This window comes from Protopterus annectens, chromosome 4.part1 (genome assembly GCF_019279795.1).
Source record: "Protopterus annectens isolate FY-2018-M chromosome 4.part1, PAN1.0, whole genome shotgun sequence".
Lineage (NCBI taxonomy): Eukaryota > Metazoa > Chordata > Ceratodontiformes > Protopteridae > Protopterus > Protopterus annectens.
Window position 1 is genome coordinate 435,953,069 of NC_056734.1, and position 12,658 is coordinate 435,965,726.

The following is a 12,658-nucleotide window of genomic DNA, read 5'->3' on the forward strand; positions in this document are numbered from 1 at the left end:
TCAGCTCTGAGGGGTGGGAGGGTTTTCCCTCTTCCTTTGGCTTTCAGAGTTGTAGAAAGGGCCTTTTCTCTCCACAGAGAACTATCTTTTTCAGATCCTACCCCTCTCTCCTCTCTGATTCCAAGCTGTGAGCCCTTCAGGCAGAATTCCACAGGCACAGCCAGTTCCAGTAAGTCTTCAGGCAGTTCCCCTAGAGGAATTTCCCCTCTCTTCCGACACCTCCCCTGAATATCCCATGGATGAGGTCCTTCGGAAGAGGTCATGTAAGAGGAGAGAGAGACTCCCTAAGGGAGTCTATCACAGAAGACACTGATTTTGATGATATGGGGGGGTGCCCCAGAACACCACCTAACGACATCTCCATTGGAGATATTCTTGAGATCCTCAAGCAGAAAGGTTGTTGGTCGCCCTAGTCTCCTCCTCCTGAGGAACCAGTGTTTGTGGAAGCTTTTGGTTCTGGATGATATATATCTTGGATGACCCCCCCCTCCCCCCTCGTGGATGAACTGTGGTTTCCTGCCAGGCATGGAAGTAACTGGACACTGTCAAACCCATCTCCAAGTGTCTGGACAAATCTTTGGCCCTTCCTTCTGATATACCCCACTTGGAAAAAGGTGTTACAGTTGATGCTGTGGTGGTGGCCGCAGCCATGAAGAAAGAGCTGACAGAGCAGAGCTCTTCTGTCCATCCACCGAACAGAGAGTCCAGAGCAGTGGACAGATATGGAAACTGTGTGTTCACCTCTGCTACCTTCGCACTGAGGTTTCTAAATTATTTGGCACATTGTACTGTGCTACAGGGAGATTTGACTAAGGAATTTGTCTGTTGAGGATTTCAAAAAGTCTTCCCCTCAACTGACCACTCTGCTGCCCATTTCAAATGCTTCTATGAGGTTGATCTCCCATACAATGGAAGGTACCTCATGAGCAGCTGATTCAGGGGTAGCCATAAGGAGACATGCCTGTTTGCAGCTATGCGATTTTGTGGAGCATTTCAAGATATCTTTTAAAGCCCCATTTGATGGCACTTCCTTGTTCGGGCCATCAGTTAAGGACACACTCACCCACAGGGAATATAAAGAAAAGATGCTGTTTGCTGTAGGAATCTACCCCTCAACGGACCTTCTCAGGAAAGCAATGAGGTGGTAAGAAGATGTGGTTCTGTAAATCTGAGGGACATTTCCGGATTTGCATGGGGAAAATTCCTCCAGATGCAGGAGAGGAAGCTTTAATGGTAGATGACCTAGAGGCAGAGAGGGTCCACAGAACCAGGGCTTAATAGATTAATTTTCAGATGGGCCTTATCAGCGCTCCCAAACTGTCCAACTCTGGAGGCAGTTGGGGGTCGATTATCCTTGCACCTTGACACCTGGACAAATATCGGAAAAGATTCTTGGATGCTAAGAATAATATCGGAGGTTACTATGTACCATTTTCCCTTCCTCCTCCTCCTCAAGGAAGAAACCTCCTGACATTCCACCCAGTCAGAAGGTTGCAGCATAAGAAATACAAAAGCCGCTAGAGAAAACACTCATCCAAAAGGTCCCACCTGACCAGATAGGGTTCAGAACTAACTTGCTTCTTTTTAGTGCCGAAGAAAACAGGGGACCTCAGACCCGTTTTGGATCTAAGCAATTTGAACCAGTATGTAAAGAAGGTGAAGTTCTGAATGGTCACTGTCCAGTCAATCCTGCTGTTTCTGCACAAGGACAATTGGTTGTGCTCTATAGATCTCCAAGATGCGTTATATCAAATAAAAATAGGTGATCCAGGAGACATCTACGCTTTCGTCTGGGAGACGGTCATTATCAGTTCAGAGCTCTGCCTCCAGGGTGTTTACCAAATGCATGCAGTAGTAGTAGCTCACTTGAGGTTCAGTGGATTCTAGGTGTTTCCATATGTAGACGATTGGCTTCTCACTGCCCCTTCCAAGCATCAATTTTTACAAGCCAGGGAAGGTCTGCACTAGGTTTGCAACACCTTGGGTATCTTGATAAATCTTAACCAAATCAAACCTACTCTAAGTACAGAGCCTGGAATTCATAGGGACTCTCTTGAATACTACAACACTGGTAACTCCCTTACCTCACCCACCACATTGTAGCCTTAAGACATCAGGTTCAGACTATACTTTCTCACCCTTCTACTCCAGCAAGATTAGTGCTGCAAGCTCTAGGGTTAATGTCAGGTGCCATGCTACTTGATTCCCTTAGCACATTTATTTATGCAAATTCTCCAGTTGACCGTAACTGTACACTGATCCATTCTTTTTTAATCCCCATCCACTCCAATAAGACACACTACAGTTTGCAAATGTATTCATTGGTGGATTCAGTCAGACTATCTTTTTCTGGGCAGACCCATTTGTTGTTCCTCCCCAATTTGTCACAGTGACCACGGACGTTTCTCAACTGGGGTGGGGGGCATTTCCTGGGAAGGATGGTCCAAGGCATGTGGTCCCCTCTAGAGACCAATTTGCATGTCAACATTCTAGAGATGAGAGCAGTCCTTCTAGCGTTGCAGCATTTCAAGATGCTCTCCCTCTGGGGATTATTGCAGTTCAGACAACATTATGTCATTAATTTGGTACCTCAACAAGCAAGGAGGAACCCGATCTTGCCCCCCCCCCCTGTGCAGAGATGCCATGAGAGTTTGAGAATGGGCAACCTCTTTGGATGGCTTTCTGATTACAGTGCACATCCCCGGGAGACAAATGTATTGGCAGACAAGCTAAGCACATCTATTCTGATGCCTCATGAGTGGTCTCTCAATCAGTTGGTAGCGAACATGATCTTCAGCCGCTGGGGCCGACCTTGCTGAGGCCCCCCCCGTCAACAGCATGCATCAAGTGCTTTGCTATGATCCGTCCCCTCAGGAGGAGTCACTGAGACACACCCTAATTCACCATTGCCTCCCGGGGCTCCTTTCTGCCTACCCTCCTCTTCCCCTGATTCCGAAATTCTTATAGAAAGCAAACTGACTGAAGAGCTCAGTCATCCTCATTGTCCCCTTCTGGCCTCGGCAAGTATGTTTCCCCTTCCTGCGGTCTCATTTGGAATATCCCCCATGGATACTGGAATGTGCTCAGGATCTGCTATCCCATCCATCACGAATTCAGCATCCCAATCTCCACGCCCTCAAGCTGTGGTTTCTCCACTTCCAGTAATAGTTACAGTCCAGGATTTCTTCCTCAGGTCACAAAATTATTTTGGCCTCCCAGAAAGCTTCTACCAAGAAAGTCTACAGAAACAAATGGAAAAGATTTTCTGTTTAAGCTTTTAGCCAGAATATTGACCCCCCCCCTTTTTCAGCCCCAACTTCTGCCATACTTCTTTTTCTAACAACTCTTTTTAATGAAGCGGTCAGTTTCTCAACAATTAAACTTCATTTGGCAACAATTTTAAACTTATATTCAGGAAATAAATCTTTCTCTGGTGTCTTCCAGGTTATGCAAGGCCTTCATGAAGGGCATTTTTCTTCTCAGACCCCCGATAAAGGACCCTTCTCCTTGGGATTTTACTGTGGTCCTTTAAGGATTATCTCAGAAGCCCTTTGAACCGTCAGAGAAATGTGACCTGAAATCTCTTTCATGGAAAATGGTCTTGTTGGTAGTTATAACTTAAGTGAAAAGAATTTCCACACTCCAGGCTCTACTTACATTGTTTTTCATAAAGACAAGGTTTCTGTATAGACTAACCCTTCCTTTCTGCCTAAAGTGGCTTTTGAAAATAGCATCAGCTAGTCCATACAGTTACCAGTCTTTTTTTCAAATGTGTCTAATACAGGAGAATACATGCTTCATTTCCTTGATGTGCACAGACAACTGTTTTTATCTTCACAGAACAAAACAGTTCTGGAAATCAGATCAGCTTTTTATATCTTTTCCCCTAATCGCCTGGGTCAAGTAGCATCTAAAGTTACTCTAGCTAAATGGATTACTGACTGTATTTCATTGGTTTATTCTTAAAAAGGACTAAATTTGCCAAGACTTCCTCAAGCCCATTCAACTGTGTCCATGGCTACTTCATCAGCTTTTTGGTCATGGAGCTCAACTGATGACGTGTGCTGCAGCTGCTTGGTCAGAGACTCGTGCATTTGTTACACATTACAAATTGGGCATCATATCCAGAAGCAGAGCTTCTTTTGGTTTGACAGTGCTCCAGCATGTCCTTCCATGAGGGCCTGCTGAGGGCTATGTACCTGGGGAGTCTACCATTTGTGAGGAAGAAATAAAAAGGACATCTTCAGATTTATAAGTTATGTACTTGCTGTAAGTTGGCATGTGTGTTGTCCATTTTCATTCTTCCTCACCTCCCTCCAGTCTGTCCCCTGTCCCTGTTGCTCCTGGAAGTACCTAGTAGACTATGTTTGGAACCATACAGTTCCAGGTTTGAGCCCTATCTTTTCTTCTGTCTATTTTTATCTTTCTTGGACAAGTGGGAGATTAGGCAGCAAACTCGATCTGAAGTATTTGGGATTGGATAGGGCTTTATGGGTAGAGGGTGGAGTTCGAGAGCAGGATCCAAAGTCTAGTGTATGCGGCCGAGTCAAATCCGAGGTTTGGATCTGAGCCCATTTGTGAGGAAGAGTGAAAATGGACAACACATATACCAAATTATAGTGAGTACATAACTTATAATTTCTGTGGTTCCCTTGATGGCCAGAAATCCCAAGCCATCAGACAGTGTTTTGCCTATTTTGTCCTCTTCCCAGAAGTTGTCTGCTGGGGAAGGTATGCACAAGTAAATGGAAGTGCTTTGCTGTTTGGGCATATTCATGGGGGGTTGATCCTTTTTCTGCTTTTTTAGAAATAGTCTTAGATTTTCTTTCAGACTTGTTTAAAGCAGGCTGTAGTTATTCTACAAGTAAAGTAATTATCATGTTACTAGGGAATAATATTCCCTTGGGTGCTCTGAAAATTTCTGAAGTGTTTCTCAAAGGTACCTTTCTTTTGCACCCTCCCATATGGGACCTTCTCCCTCCATGGAATTTAACTTTCATGGTGCAGGACCTTGAATGCCCTCCCTTTGAGCTTTCTTGCTACATCAGATCAAACGTTTTTATCTTGGAAGACATTGTTCCTGGTGGGTGTTACTTTCACCAGGTGAGTGCCCGAGCTACAAGCTCTGTTGGCCATGTCCATTTCTATGGCTTTTTTCTCCAGAGTGTCCTGAGATGATGTATGTGCAACAGTGACTTGTGTAGGCTCTCATCTTTGTGTCTTAGTATAAGTTGGGCATTCAGTCTAGGTCCAAGGGTTCATTTGGTTCCCCTGTGTTGCAGAATGTCCTTCTTAGATCCTTCCAGCGGTGTTGTATGGCTGGGGGCTCTGTCCTTGCAGGTTGAAGCCAGACAGAAAAGGCAAGATTGGATACGAAAGTTATGTATTTACCACAACAATAGATGTTATGTTGTCTATCTCGCCTTCGTTCTTGCTGGTTGGTTGGGATCGGAGCCGATCCTCGGCTCCAACTCGGCCATCTTCAATAGCTCGAGAGCGGTTTACTGGCTCGAGGCTACCTCTTATCCCATAATGCCTAGCGATAGCTACCCAGATCTCGTTTGCCGCTTCAGCTGCGAGGTGTCGTTTCTCTGGCTCAGGCTTGTATAGAGTTTTTTGTGTAACTTTTTCACTAGAATTTAACTTCTCTAGTATTTTATTATTAGCATTGGTTTTTGTAGACTGTATATTTTTTCTTGTTATTGTTATAATTGGTTTTCCTTCTACTGTTAAGGATGTCAAAGGAATCCAAGGTTTCTGGCTTCAAGAAGTGTGACTCATGCTGTCAGAAAATGTCTCTGACAGATGGGCACACTTCTTGCATCTATTGTTTAGGCGCTGTGCACCTGCAGGACTCTTGTTCTATTTGCCATGCCTTTAGTCCAAGAGTCCTGCAGGAGCGTAAGAATAAGCTGATTCTTAGGGGCCTTTTAAAGTCCCAGGATTCACCGGCCAAGAGCTTACAGCCTGTGAAATCCCCTAAATCCACTAAGCTGTCGGCTCCAAGTTCGGAGCCGTCTTCGGTTCAGGATTTACCTTCTACGTCGGTTCCGGCTGGCACCGACAAGACAATCTCCCCGTCTGCTCCATCAGAGGCTTCGAGCCGTCATGGAGCCACAAGAGGCTGAGGTCCCCTTCACTAGAGTCTGTGCATTCGGCTCCTCGGTCTCCTTTACTTGAGAGCGAGCGTAGTCACCGATCCTCTCACTCCTCTCAATCCTCTAGGCTGTCGGATCATGATGTGGAGAGAGTGGTCAGCAGGTTGCTAAAGTCGCAGGCACTAGCTAAATTGTTGTCCAGCCCTCCTCAACAGGTATCGGCTCCATCCACTTCTCTCGATGTTCCTCCTCCGACTCCAATGAGTTCAGAGCCAGAGTTCGTTGGGGTTTGAGTAGTGGAACCGTCGGCTCCGATAACTCTATCTCCTTCAGTTCCGACGTCGGCTCCGATTCCCTCGGTGGTACCTTCCATCGAGGGATCTGGGTGCCAGGGCTCCCTCATCGGCTCCGAGGGGCGAGTGGCATCGGACCCTTGTCCGACCCCGTTCTCCTTCTCAGAGCTTCGGCGCAGGTGAGCTTGGCTCCTACATCGGCCTCGGAGCCATCTCCCTCGGTGCAGAGAAAGATTCCTATTTCTTCGGAACCGGAGCTTTCTCTGCATCGTGGCAGGGATGCCTTCGATATCATGCGGAGTGTGCTGTCCCCTGAGTCAGCTCCACTATCGGCCCCACCGGCTCCATCCCCTGTAGAGCCTGTGCCAACCTCTGCTCCTCCTCCAGACCCTAAGTGTAGGGAACCAGTGATCCAGGACACCCCATTGGGTGTTTCCTCCTCTTCTGAGGCATCTCCTGATCACTCAGAAGAGCCCCCTCGGAAGAAAAAGTCTAAGAGGAAGCACATTGACTCTCCCGAGTCTGTCACTTCTGATACAGACTTAGATGATTCAGAAGGGTCCACGAGATCCCCCTCTGAAGATGTTTCCTTTTCGGGCATCCTACAAATGCTTAAGCAGAGAGGGAACTGGAATCCCCTAGCCCCTTCTGAGGATGAGTCTGTCTTTCTGGATGCCTTCGGTTCCCGACCTTCCACCTCCTGGGTGTCTCCGCCTTTCGATCCACTTATGACAGTGGTGGCTCGAAAGGCTTGGTCAGCTCTGGATACAGTGGAACCAACTCCGAGGAGACCTAGTAAATTCATTACAGCACCCCAGGATAAGCAGTTCCTTTCAAAAGGTGTCCCTGTTGATGCTGTGGTGGTAGCAGCAGCCACCATAAAAGAGTTAGCGGGGACCTCTTCGTCTGTCCATCCCCCTAACAAGGAGTCTAGGATGATGGACAGATATGGCAAGCAAATGCTCGCTTCAGCGACCTTCTCTATGAGGTCACTGAACTACCTGTGTCATTTTACCCAACTTCAAAGGGATCTCCTTAAAGAGCTTGGACATACCCTCCAAGATCCAACAGCTGAGGGGGCACAAGCCAAGGTAGCTTCCCAGCTAGCGAAGCTTAATTCTGTTGTTAACGCCTCCATGAGGCTCATTTCCTATGCAGCCGATGGGGCGAGTAGAGCCGCTGGTACTGGGGTGGCCCTTCGAGCGTCCTTCACCAACATTCCCTTTGATGGTTCCTTTCTTTTTGGACCATAGGTGAAAGATACTTTGACTAGGTATGAGCAAGAAGGCAAGACTCTCTCTGCCATGGGAGTCCGTTTTCCCACTCCCTCTAGACCTTACCCCAAGGATCAGAAGAGTGGGAAGATGTGGTTCCGTAAATCCCAGGGAGCCTTGCCTGACACATGTAGTGATTTTTTTTCCTCCAGAGGCAGAGGGGGAAACAATAATAATTGATGCCGCCCTCATGGCAGAGGGGGTCCGCAGAACCAGGGCAACAGAGAATCCTTCTGTGATAAGCCCTTCCGGCATCCCTGGAGGGTTGCCCGGTTGCTCAACTCTGGAGGCAGTCGGGGGAAGACTTTTGCTGTACCCAAAAGCCTGGCAAAGTTTAACACAAGACAGATGGGTACAGTCCATTATATCCAGAGGTTACAAAATTCCCTTCCATCAACCCCCTTTACAGTCAAGGAAGACCCTTCCAGTTGTTCCACCCAATCTGAAGGAGCAAGCAGTAATAGAAGTTTCAAAACTGCTAGAAAAGAGCCATCCAGGAAGTCCCGGCATGCCAGCACGGATCCGGAACTTACTCAAGGTTCTTTTTAGTACCAAAAAAGACAGGGGACTGGAGACCGATTCTGGATCTCAGCAAACTAAACAGGTCTGTGCAAAGAACAAAGTTTCGGATGGTCACGCTACAGTCCATTCTACCCTTTCTGGATCAGGACAATTGAATGTTCTAGATAGATCTTCAGGACGCGTACTACCATATAAAGATGGACAGGCACTCCAGGCGATATCTTCGCTTCCGGCTGGGGGCAGAAATTATCAGTTCAGAGCTCTGCCCTTTGGTCTCACCACAGCCCCCAGGGTGTTCACCAAATATATGGCAGTGGTCACAGCTCACCTGAGGCGTCAAGGATTCCAGGTGTTTCCGTATCTAGACGACTGGCTCCTTACTGCTACCACCAGGCATCAGTTCATACAAGCAAGGGACTACACAATCACAATCTGCTCCCAGCTCGACATTACAATAAATTTCGAAAAATCTGCCTTGTTGCCCTGTCAATCTGTCACTTACATAGGAGCAGACTTAGACACAAGGGATATATTTGCAAGGCTACCACTAGAATGGGTGTCCGCAATCCATCAGCACGTACAGGTTCTGATGCAGAGCCAAAGGATCCAAGTCAGGTACGTCCTTCAAATTCTGGTTTCCATGGCAGCAGCCATTCTCCTAATCCCACTGGCGCGGTTTCATATGAGAATTCTTCAGTGGCTTCTGTTTACGCAGTGGTCTTTCCAAGAGCTACCCATGACTTACATGATCATGATCATGGATGCATGCAAAAAGCATCTTTCTTGGTGGATGATCTCCCCACTAGTTACTCAGGGCAGACCTTTCATACAACCCCCTTCGGTAGCCACAGTGACGACAGACACCTCCCTGATAGGGTGGGGGTGGGCATTATCTGGGCAGGACAGTCCAAGGCACATGGCAACCTCACGAGTACCATCTGCCCATAAATGTCCTGGAAATGAGAGCCGTGCTCCTGGCGTTGCAAGCCCTTCAAGACTCTCTTCCTTCTGGGGCCATTGCTATTAAACGGACAACATGTCAGTGGTGTGGTACATCAACAAGCAGGGTGGAACCAGGTCCTACCCCCTGTGTCGAGAAGCACTCTGACTTTGTCAGTGGGCGATTTCCTCCCAACGTTTTTGGATTGTGACGCACATCCCCGCGAGATCCAACATCATAGCAGACAGGCTTGGCAGAGCTATTCTCATGCCTCACGAGTGGTCTCTGAATCAGGAAGTTGTGAATCTTGTTTTTCCGCAAATGGGGACAGCCTTGCTGCACTCTCTTTGCCACCCCCTTCAACAGCAAATGCAGCAACTTACTTCTCCCTTCCGCTTCCGGGTCACATACCCAGAGACGCTCCAGTCCACGATTGGCCCTAGGGACTTCTTTATGCCTTTCCTCCTTTCCCCCTGATACCCAAACTTGTACAGAAAGCAATATTGTTGGGTTGCAAAATGATCCTCATTGCTCCCTACTGGCCTTGACAGATAGGGTTCCCGTTCCTGCACTGTTACCTTCTCGATCAACCCTGGACTCTGCACCCAATTCATCAATCAGGCGGGTTGCATCAGTCCCTCAAAACTGTCCAGCTCACAGCTTGGTTGCTCCACTTCCAACTTTAGCCAGGCTTCCCAGCATTTCCCCAGCAGTCTGTGACATTATCGTCATCTCTCACAAGTATACAATGAGGAAAACTTATGCTAGCAAATGGAAACATTTTTCTTGTTGGGCAAAGGCTAGGAATGTGGATCCCTTTTCAGCCCCAGTCCACGAAATCCTGGAATTCCTAGCTCAACTGTTTCACTCCAGGTCCGCTTCTTCTATGATCAGGGTACAAATGGTGGCCATTTCTAATTTTCACGTTGGTTTTTCAAACTCAATCATTATGTCTCATAAGCTCTGTAAAGCTTTTTTGAGAGGGACAACTCTTCTTAGGCCTCCAGTGAGATATTCCCCCTCCTCCTTGGGACCTTAGTTTAGTCCTAACCTCCTTAATTCTGCCCCCTTTTGAACCAGCAGCGTCCTGCTCTATCAAGTTTCTATCTTGGAAGACACTTTTTCTGGTAGCTATTACTTCAGCCAGACGCGTCTCCGAACTTCAGGCGCTATGTGTTCATCCTCCATACTTGGTTTTTCATAAGGACAGGGTTGCTCTGAGGACTAATCCTTCGTTTCTCCCTAAAGTCTACTCAGAGAATAATTTAATCCAATCTATAGATCTTTCTGTGTTTTTCCCTAATCATACCAACAAGGCAGAATACAAACTACACCAATTGGACGTTCATAGGCAATTGTGTTTTTACCTGCACAGAACTAAAGAAGTAAGGAAGTCAGACCAACTATTCCTCCCTAATGCCTTGGGCAAACAAGGTCTCCCAGTTTCCAAGGTAACCTTGTCCAGATGGTTGTCACACACTATTTCTTTCATTTATCAGTTAAGGAACAAACAGTTACCTATTAAACCGAAAGGTCATTCTACTAGGGCCTTGGCCACCTCTGTAGCCTTCCAGTCTAGGTTGCCCATGGATTCCATCTGTGCAGCTGCCACGTGGGCAAACCCTCATACCTTTATTTCTCATTACAAGTTGGATATGGTCTCCAGGAGCAGAGCTGACTTTGGTTCCACTGTTCTGAAGAGTCTGTTCCACTGAGCCACCCAGGTTTTTAGGTGCTAGGGACGCTGTCCCAACCAGCAAGAACGAAGGCGAGATAGACAACTTAACATAAAGAAGTTATGTACCTACCATAACATTCCATGTTAGTTGCCTTCATCTCGCCTTCCTTCTTGCGTCCCACCCTCCATCCCCCTGTCCTAGTGGATCGAGAGGAGTTTTTCTGTTTTACTGGCTGTGTGTTCTCGTTTCCTCTATTGACTTAAGAGAATATGGCAGGTATAGTCAACTGATTTCTTGACTGGTTTATTATGTTATGTCTGGAGTTAGCTATTTCAAACGAGATCTGGGTAGCTATCGCTAGGCATTATGGGATAAGGGGTAGCCTCGAGCCAGTAAGCAGCTCTCGAGCTATTGAAGATGGCCGAGTCGGAGCCGAGGATTGGCTCCGATCCCAGCCAACCAGCAAGAAGGAAGGCGAGATGAAGACAACTAACATGGAACGTTATGGTAGGTACATAACTTCTTTTTCCATGTTTTCTGTGTCTGTCTGGGTTTACCTTCTCTCCCTCCTGCCCCAGCCTGCATGGCAAGTCTCGTCATAGAATGAATGAGTAGGAGAGGTTCATTGTTTCCCTCTCTTGGGGTCCTTCCTCCTCCACCTTTATGTGGGTGTATTACTTAGATTAAAAAGGACAAATTTGATCTGAAGTCTCTTCTAGGGACCGAGGGATTGTGGGTGGGGAGGTGGAGCCTGGTGAGCTGAAGTCTTGTGGAATTGGCCAGTGTCTGATACCGTAGCCTGCAGTTTGAGCCAGACAACACATATCTATCATTATGGTAAGTAAATAACTTTCTTTTATATAGACTTTTTCAAGCTCATTGGCATGTTGCTGCAGAAGGGAAGAAATAAGATAACACCATATTGCTTATAAATCAACTCCAGCACTACCATTCCCTTGATCTATTCCAGGAGGTATCCCCATCATTACAGTTCTGTTTAGCTAAGCACTAACGAAGTAATGGTAACCATTTAATTCATCCCTTAGACATCTACGCCATACTTTTAAGGTGCTCTTGTGTCTGCGTTTGCTTACAAAAGCTGATGAGAGTCACTGACATCTTTAATTGAATTGCCTCATAGCCACTGAGTTCCTTCATTCTTGCTGCTGCAGCAGCCTACAGCTATTTGGGCTATATTCTGTGCAGGGTATAACAGCTGGCCAGTCTTCAAAAGTCTCTGGCTTCCCTCTCCACATGCAGTCCACAGGGAGAAGACAGCAGCTTGGATGTGAATTTCTCCAGTACTTTCTTGCTGCCCTCAAGAGAACACAACTGGGCTTCACAGGATCAGCGATTGGCTCTGATCTTCCACTTCTGGCAGATAAGTTACCTTTGTGAAATCGTTACACAGCAATTATAGTGTTTCTGTTTTTTGACACGTAATTGGAACTGGGTCTCTAAGAATGTCAGCAATTTACTTTGACATTTTAGCAGAAATGTCTTGTCAGATGAGTTATATTTAGGTGTTAGGACTAATTAACTATGTCTGGGACACTGTGAGGAAAAAAAGCTGTGCTGCGTTTGTATTTTTGTGAGTGAATTGAAGGAATGAAGTGTTTTATGGTGTTACAAGCATAGTTTTGTGATTGTGTATACTTCATGACATCTTATATTTCTACTTAATTTAGTGACACTTCCTGTGAAAGGGGATTTCTGAATTGTAGGGTTTGAAGTATACTGCTTGTGCATTTATGTTTATGATACATTTGGGACTGTATAGGAAAGTATATGTGCATGTACTGCTTGTTGTACACTAGTGACAACTTACCTTCCAACTGACTTTTTATAGCAG

At 46.5% G+C, this 12,658-nt stretch overlaps 1 protein-coding gene across 2 annotated transcripts in view; it reads left to right on the forward strand.

The window, feature by feature from the left end:
* Positions 1-12,658, forward strand: part of CUL3 (cullin 3) — a 2,974,786-nt gene that overhangs the window by 1,244,320 nt on the left and 1,717,808 nt on the right. The gene's annotated exons all lie outside the window — the stretch shown is intronic.